The sequence below is a fragment of the Cupressus sempervirens genome, chromosome 7 (genome assembly GCF_028749045.1).
Source record: "Cupressus sempervirens isolate cs-2001-9-10 chromosome 7, ASM2874904v1, whole genome shotgun sequence".
Classification (NCBI taxonomy): domain Eukaryota; kingdom Viridiplantae; phylum Streptophyta; class Pinopsida; order Cupressales; family Cupressaceae; genus Cupressus; species Cupressus sempervirens.
Window position 1 is genome coordinate 324,171,101 of NC_143124.1, and position 9,041 is coordinate 324,180,141.

Here is a 9,041-nt window from a genome sequence, read left to right on the forward strand (position 1 = left end):
ACCGTTTCTATGGTATGCCACGCACACTTGCGTGTTCAACACGAGCATGATGATTTATTACATGTAGTAATTAGTTACAATGCACACATATCACATTTTTCACTTTATCTACTTTGTAATATCAACATAGATCGTGCATTTCTTTTCAAATGTGCAATGTGTGTACACAATCGAGTATAAGGACCAGTTTTGTCAGAGATGTCAGAGATTGCACAAGCCTCTACCAACACACGCTACAATGAGAAATTTATACTCTGCATGGAGTCTACAGATTTTTAATTCTAAATGTAATTAGCAGGTTCGAGCATGGAAAGATATTTTAAAAGCCCTTATTCAGATCAAAGTGTGTGTTGTCAATGTAATAGTATGGAAAATATTTGATAGAATGCCTCATATGAAAACAAAGGCGACAAGCATGGATAGCTAATTTTTCTTTATGTGCACCAAATGTTAGAAAATAAAGAAGTGTGTAAGAGAAGTTCACAATCGTTGTCAATGCATTTGCATGCCTTTTCGATAAAATGAAATCTTTACAATAGGAGGGTCTACAGATGATTCATTCGACCAAATACATCAATTAGAGTCAATTAAATATTCAAGGTGGAAGATGATAGTTCAAGTTAAAAAAGATAAGAGGGGTCAATGACTCCAAATAATAAATACTAGAGTCTCTTACTATTGGTTGAAATGGAAACATGCTCTTTTCCAATGTAGATAGGAATAAACATCTTATTCAAAGTAAAGATATTTGAAAGCATCGAGGTCGAGAACTTAGCAAAACATAGCACTTGCAAGTGCTTGCTTCAATATGTAGGTAATGTAGGTAAAGCATGGGAGAATACAAGAGGGTGAAGACCAAATACATGTTGAGGAATTGTAGAAAACAAGTTTCTCTTACCACATGGACAATATGGGATCTTCTAAATATAGTGCAAGTGTCCTGAAGCATATGTCATAGATCACTTTAGTATTATCTAATTGCTATAAATCCTTTGAAGATTGATTTCAAGATGGATGGAAAGGTTGAAGGAAATTGCACATGTGGATACTTGGTTAATACATTATAAGTATTATCAGGGATGGATGAATGAAAGACATTCAAAAAATATCAAAGAGCACAAAATGTCAATCATTTCCACTAACAATGTTTTCTATATTGTAGATTTCAAGACATAGTTTCTATTGGGTTGAAAAGTTTGTGAGCTGCCAATTTGATATGGCCTATACCTTGTCCTTAATGTAATGTGAAAGTTTTAATTTCCTATGTCTGTAAATAGTGACTTCATTCACTTTGGGTTAACTTAAAAACCTTGTTTGAGAATAATTATGAGGTTGATTAACCTCTACTAAAACATGCAAAAGGGAGTTAGTTATTAATCCAAAAAGAAGGTAGTTATTTTGCCAAGCCTATAAATATAAGGCATTTTATAATGCAAAATGGGGAAAACTTTTGTAAAGGGGAAATGCTAGAGAAATTTGTAAAGAGACTCTTTGATTTGCATTATACACTAAGTGTTCTTGAACTCATGCCTTGAATGTAGTCATTGTTTATCGAATCACTTAACTTGTCATATGTTTAGTTAGTGATCTCTTGTGTGATGATGCAATTTGATAGTCTTCCTATTTTACAAAACATATTCATTTCATGGTATCTTGTTATGAATATATCAAAATAGCATATCTTTTCATATGTCCAAGTTTGTTATTCATGTTTTGTCATCATTCCATTTATCTTCCTGAAATCTCCTTGTTACCAGTTACCCATTGTGGAAGTCCCATTCGGTATGTGTAGGTCTATCAGTGGAGTTTCTTCTATACACTTTATCTAGCTTCACATTTTCAATCATTTTGTGCTTTTAGGTGAAAACTGCAAAAAAATACAAAAATCTACACATCATACAACAGAGATGCCCCTCTTGGACACAGAGGAAGATTGCAAGCCAATAGTGATTAGTTGTAGTCTCTCCAACTGTTGGCACATTTGCCACTATTCAAAGGGCAAATAGGGTCAATTGTAGAGATAATTACATAATGACAACTTTGTTTACCAACATATTTTTGGTGACTCCACTGGGGATCAGAAGAAAAAAGACCACTATAAGTTACTCCGTAGAAACTTTAAGGTACCCACCTTGCAATGAAGGTTGGCGACTCTATTTAAAAGATCTAATATTAGTGAATTTATCTAAAGGTGTGAATTTAGAATCATAGTTTGGTACAAAGGAAAAGTTGAAAGTGATAGTGATAGTGATAGTGACAGCGACAACGCCAGTGATAGTGACAGCGACAATGATAGTGACAGTGACAGTGATAGTGATGATGAATATTTTGCATGCCACAAGAACCAAGATCTTGATGAAGCCATTCAGGCGAATTTCTTGAAGATTTTTTATGGTGCTGCATGACTTGATGGAGGAAAGATTCATCCATATTTATTTCTAACTCTACAAAAGATCAATGAAGAAGATGGTAAATATAATAAGTTTTTCTCCATAAGCCAAATAATTATTAGAAAGAAGTTCCACATTCGAACATAAATAAGACATGGTTCATAACAATGATTCATGTGAATCAAGGTTGGATAATGGTGGTAAAGAAAGTAGCACAATACCCGCACCTATCACTCAATAGAATCATTCATTCAATGATCCCGATCAAGTTAAGTTGTTAACAAGCTTCAATGATAATGCACACCTTGATCTTGACAAAGTACATCCTTCTTTACTTAAAGCATTGCGAGAACTTGAGACAAAAGACCAGTGTGAGATTCTTTTTCTTGATAACAAAAAGACTTCTGATCAAAATGTTAGAAATGACCCATCAAAATCTGCATTCATGAAAGAAGACCAAGATTCTATGTCTTATCAAGAAGATTGTCAAGAAATGGTGACTAAGGAAGAACAAGGTGACATTGAAGATGCCAGGAGAACATTTTGACCAGTTTGATACCATTGAGCTTGAAGAAGAGACAAGTGTGCAACCTCAACCTAAAGAGAAAGAAGATATGCTTCAAGATGATTCTTGAGTAGGCTTTATTCTTATTTGCTGCCTCAATGTTTCACATGATTTCCTATGTGGAGAAGATGTTCATATTCATTTATCATTAGTAGTTGAATAGGAAACAAATGCTGATGAAATTCAAGTTATGAATTTATATTTTCATCCTTTTGGTGTGTCCTTAAGTAATGAGACTCATGATGATCTTCTGGAAGATGAGGAAATAGTAGAAAATATGTTTATCATCTTAAGTTAGTAGAAAGTTTCCCATTGAAAAGGCTACAAACTATGGATCATAACATGGGAAGTCATCTTGCGCATTAAGGTGAAGATAATGGGGATGACATAAGAATTTCTTGTAGAAAGGAGATGATAAGAGACAACTTCATCACAATCTAACAAGGAACATATTGGTATGGAAAGTATTTGTATCCAAAGGGTTGATTAGTTCCATAAAGCATTACTCCTGATCATTGTTTTGGTAGTCTAGAAAATAGATTTTCTAATAATGAATTATCCTTGCAAAGCTTGTTATTGTCAAATGAGATACACACATCCAATGAGATAGTTTCTCATGAGGTGGTTAAAATAGTAGAAGATGGTAAGGTGATTAGATTAAGGGAACTCATACTTTATTTTCTCATTCACAAGGATTAGAAGAAAACATTGTGATGACCTCTCACATTGTAAAAATATTGGGCCTTGAAGAAATGTATTGTGAGCATATGATTGAAAAATCTGAAGATGGAGGTTTTGATGATGATCACCTTAAAAGAATTTCCTTTGCATGAATACCAACCTATGACCAATGCTTCTGGTTAGATGGATTTATTAGAAGATGTGTACACCAAGATGGAAAAAGTGATTGTTCCTTCTTATGAATATGATCTAATGGATGTTTGAGTGGGAGAAGAGGAATAAATGCATTATGGGAAAACATAATTTGATAGGGAGGTGCATTCAAATTGGAATCATTATATAAAGGGTCAACTACAATCATGCCCATTGGAGAAATTGAGTGCCTTGTATCTTGAACAATTCTAGTGCTCCATGATGATCAATCACAAGAATTCCAAGAAGAGGACTTCCCAAATGGAGAAAAAGATCAAGGTCACATTATGGAGTTAGAAATTTTGATGCTTCAAATTATTCAAAAAGTAATCATTGACAACATGCAAAGAGAAGTTGAATTGATTCAAGATTCAGGTGGTTAGATGAACAATGGTTGTTTGGATTTTTTTGATTCACTCTGGGAAGTTTCACATACCAAGAATCTTGAAGAACTGGACCTACTATTGGTTTTATAGGTTCTCTAGGGTTTTCATATGTTATCTCACCATGACATTTATTTTCCTGTTCCAAACAATGGGTCTACATTACATTTAATATAACTGAATAGTTTCATGTTACCATGTACATATTCTAGTTAGAAGTTTAGAGTTACGTGTCCCATTTTTGGTTTGTCTTTGCTTTTCTAGTTAGTCCCCTTTGTTGTTTCCTTTTGGCAGACTCTATAGCCCTTTGATAAGGCCTTGCCTTCTCTTACCTCGGGGTTCACTTTGCATCGCTCATTGTCCTTGTCCCTAGTTAGAGTTAGTGGTTGCCTAGGTATTAAACCCGGTCCACTTTCTTTTATTTATTTTTATCATGTCAACTAAGTTTACTTTTGGGAAATAGTAGTTGTGTTGTGGCTAATATGTCCTATTGTGCATGTGGGTCAAGTATCCAAAATTTCTTATTTTTGAGCCTATACTAAGCCACAACATGTGTAGTGCCTGCCCCTAGTTCGCATTTTGTTATCGTTGCTGAACTCTTTTAGGGTTAGTTTTATGTTGATGATTAGTAGCATTCTTTTGAGATTATCAGATATTATGTTGTGGATTCAGCTTATTATGTGATGAGATTGCTTAGACTCTACATTTCATATATGCATGATGATCATTACATTGCTTTCAGTTATTAATGATGATTAGTAAGATGATTTATTATCATATGTGTTTTCTTATGGATACCTACCCCATACTTGCATGTGTATGGTGTGCGTGTTGCTTTGCGTGTTTGCTTTTGTATGGCGTGTCTGATGTGGTTAAGGAAGGGAGTCGTAGTCACCTGCTAGTTGGGATCTACACGATGCACCACTTCCTGCCATTGCCTGTTTAGTTTAGTATATATTGTGCTTGTACATGCGTGGTTTTTATGCAGGTTGCAGGTACCGGGTATCGACTTCCCTGAATTGCCAAGATGAGCGTACCCTATCACACTATCTCAATGATAAGAGAGGGGAGATAAATTCTCAAGTCCAAATCCCAACCCTTTAAGCCATTTGTTCTAATTGGAAAATTAGGACAAGTATCTGAGTTGAGTACCCTCTGAATACGTTGGATAACGTAATTCGTGATATAAACCCTTGGTTTGATTTTGTATGTATTTTGGCTATGATGGATTTTTCGTATTTTTACCTTGTGAGTCTTTGGAGTATTTTCTATTAATTAAGCCTAATTAAAAGATTTAATTAATGGTTTAATCAAATGGAAAATTAATATGATATTTTAATATTTATTTTATTTAATTAATTAGAAAATTAATTAAATAAAATAATTAAATTTGAAAATAAAAAGTTAAAAGTTTAAATTTGGAATGTGACAATATTTATTTTAATAATAATATATTTGGAGCTCATTTTTAAATAAATGACTAAATAATATTATTATTAAAGCTAATAAATGTTTTAGCAATTAAGTTTTGGAAAATGAAATTTAAATGTGAAAGATATATTTAAATTAATCTCATGTGATTAAAATATAAATATATATAGATTGAAAAGTTGAATTATAAAAGTTAGTGCATGAGATTTAATAAATAAATAAATTAAATTGGAAAGAGTAAAGTAAATATTATATTAATTAATGTGCATTATTTTAATGTTTGCTCACATAAGAGTTGGCAAATTCTCGAAAGTTGTCATGTAGACAACACAGAAGTTTGCACTCTAAGAATGCACTAGTTGTCTACATTTAGAAGTTAGCATTTTATTTGAACACATGGTGTCTACAATCTTAAGACTCATCTAGAAGGTTGAAGAAGACCCATGCTTGGTTGTCATGCTTATCTTGTAGTTGTTTCTAGAGACACTCTAGATGCATCTTAGAGGCCTTTAAATAGAAGCTCTCTTAGTGTGTTTGGGCAAGCTTAAATGAAAGCTGAATGGAAGCTACAAGCTACAAGCTTCAAGCTAAAATGGAAGCTTCAAGCTTACATGCATTGGAGAGGCTCATATGTTCTATATGCTTCTATGCTTCTTCTAGCATTTTTAGTCACTTGCAGATTCTCGGTTGGCTTAGATCTTGGAAGGATTGCGAATGATGGAGAAGGAAAGGATTTTCTATGGACTCTTGAAGCATGGCAAAAATTAGCATCAGTGTCCAGGTGCACTCGTGATATTCACATATTCTCTTTGCACTATTTCTCTTCCCGTCTTCATTGTGTCTGTTATATGTGTTTGATTATATTCCATGAATGAATTTGCAACGTGAATTGGAATCTAGATATTTTATTTGGTTGAGAAGAAAACATTAGAAAACCCTAGATCCAATTAAGGAGAAAATTAGATCTAAATCGGGTTTGGGTTCGACATAGAATCAAATTGAAAAAGATGATTTCAAATTTATAGTTAAACCTATTGGATGGATTAATGGATATGTTTAGAAAACAATTATTACAAAACTCCTTTTTATTTAAAAAAGTTATAAATATGTTTCCTCTAGAAAAATACATATACATTCAAGTCTACATACATATAAATAGTAGTGCTGATATATATACATATACGTATACATACATACATATATATATATATATATATATATATATATATATATATATATATATATATGTAATTGTCTGAATGATGTTTTATTAAATTCGAAATCGCATGCGAATTGTGAAACGTTATTTAAGAAACGTTATAAAAAAATTATTATTAAAAAGTGTGGGGGCGGAGCATGTCCTCACGCCTCCCCACTACCACGATGATGCTAGTAGACAATTGCTGCGCAGGTACCTGTGTCAGAAGGCCTGCAACAGCAGAGGCCGCACGACTACTATGCAAGTCGCATGGCGACTGACCACACTTTTGTGTGTACAGTGCTGCCTGCGACTAATAAATCGCAAGGTGCAATTTGAATATTATAATTTTGTTGTGTGTTATAAAATTGTTTTAAAATATTATTATAATGTTATAAAAATATTTATTATATATATATATATATATAATCATTAACCAATATAAATGAAGTTTCAATAATAGTTTTAGATTTAAATGTTTATATAGATTCAATTTAATTGGATTCATTTAAGTTGAGATATTTAGGATGATATGTGATTTAAAAGAACAAATTTTCAAAGAAGTATAGAGATTTTAATTTAAAGAGGGATCATTTCCAATGTAAGTTGTTATTAACTGTTAGTATGAGTATTAGCGAGTTGGATTATAGTTGATTTTTAATCAATTGATGTTCTTTGGGTCATTAATATGGATATTTAATAGTAATGATTTAAACAAGAAACATTGAATTCATTTTATTTAATGTATATTAAATATATTATTTAATATATATTAAATAATTTAGAAATGGTAATTTTATATTACGTTTTTAAATGAGGAAACTTTAATGATAATGGATTAAGATTTAATTGGCATGGATTCACTATTATAACATTGTTATAATTTGAATTACTATGGTATTATTAATACGTTATATATTATTAACTAAGTTATTGATATACCTTAATGGTATTAAGAGTTAACTAATGAAGCTTATGTAAAGTTCTCTAGATCGATTAATAATAGTTTTGATGAGTTATTATTTATTAATGTTTGTTGGGTCTAACAAACTATTAATAAATAATAGTATAAATGGTTAATCCGATAGAGTTAATCTAGAAGAGGTTATTTAATGATTAAAGTTTTGCAAAAGATATTAATTCCTAAATTTGGGTTATAATTGATTTTAATCAATTGATATTCATTGAGTTGTCAATATAATTATATTATGCGATAGAGTTTTAACTTAAAATGATTATCATTAATACAAAATTGTTAAGAAAATATTAGTAAGATGAATATGGATGTTACAAGATTATTATTAAGATTTTCAATATAGCTTGTTATCATTATTGAATTATTAATATGATCATTTGAGTACTGAATAATAGTTGACTTTCAACTTACAGAATTCTAGTTAGTTATTAGTCAACTAATATTAATTGGAACGATTTTAATGGTAATGTAATTATTAATTAAATCAATTAATGAGAGTTAATCTGATTTAATTAATAATTAAGTTATGTAATGAAGATTTAATTGATATAATTCTTTTAATGAGATTATGGAAATATTGATATCAAGTTGATAAGTCTTATTCTAATGACTTGAATAATGACTTAGATACTTTAACGGTTATTAGTGATGATTTAATTATTATAATGATTATAATTAAGAGGCTTAAGTGTTAGAGATATTTAATTGAGTTTTAATTATTAGAACGATAAAAAGGTCATGGATTGTGTACCTATGTTAATTGATTGATTTAATTGATCATTTTAATAAAGTTATAATCTTCTTATTCGAAAACTAGTAATTGACTTTCTTACATTTTGACGAATAATGATCCTTGATTTATTTTGGAAGTTGAAGTAACATTAAAAGAAGAGTTAATCAATTAAAATATGGATCATGGTTAAAATAGAGAACAATTTAATTAAGGTCAATGACGATCAGTTTAGTGAATATCTATCCTTAAGTTATTCTTGGAATGTAATTCTTATTAATGGAAGGATAATGCTATCGGGGAACAATTAGGTTGACTTGTAGGTCAAATGATGAAACTTAGACACTTGAAGTATACTTGAAATGAAAACCGAAGCTCTACACTTAATTCAACTATGAGATAATAGCAAAATCAAAACATATGTTTGCATCGTGTATTCTGTATGCTTCTTGTTTTGGGTTTTTTGGGTTGACTAGTGTTGACCAGTCCTAGGTT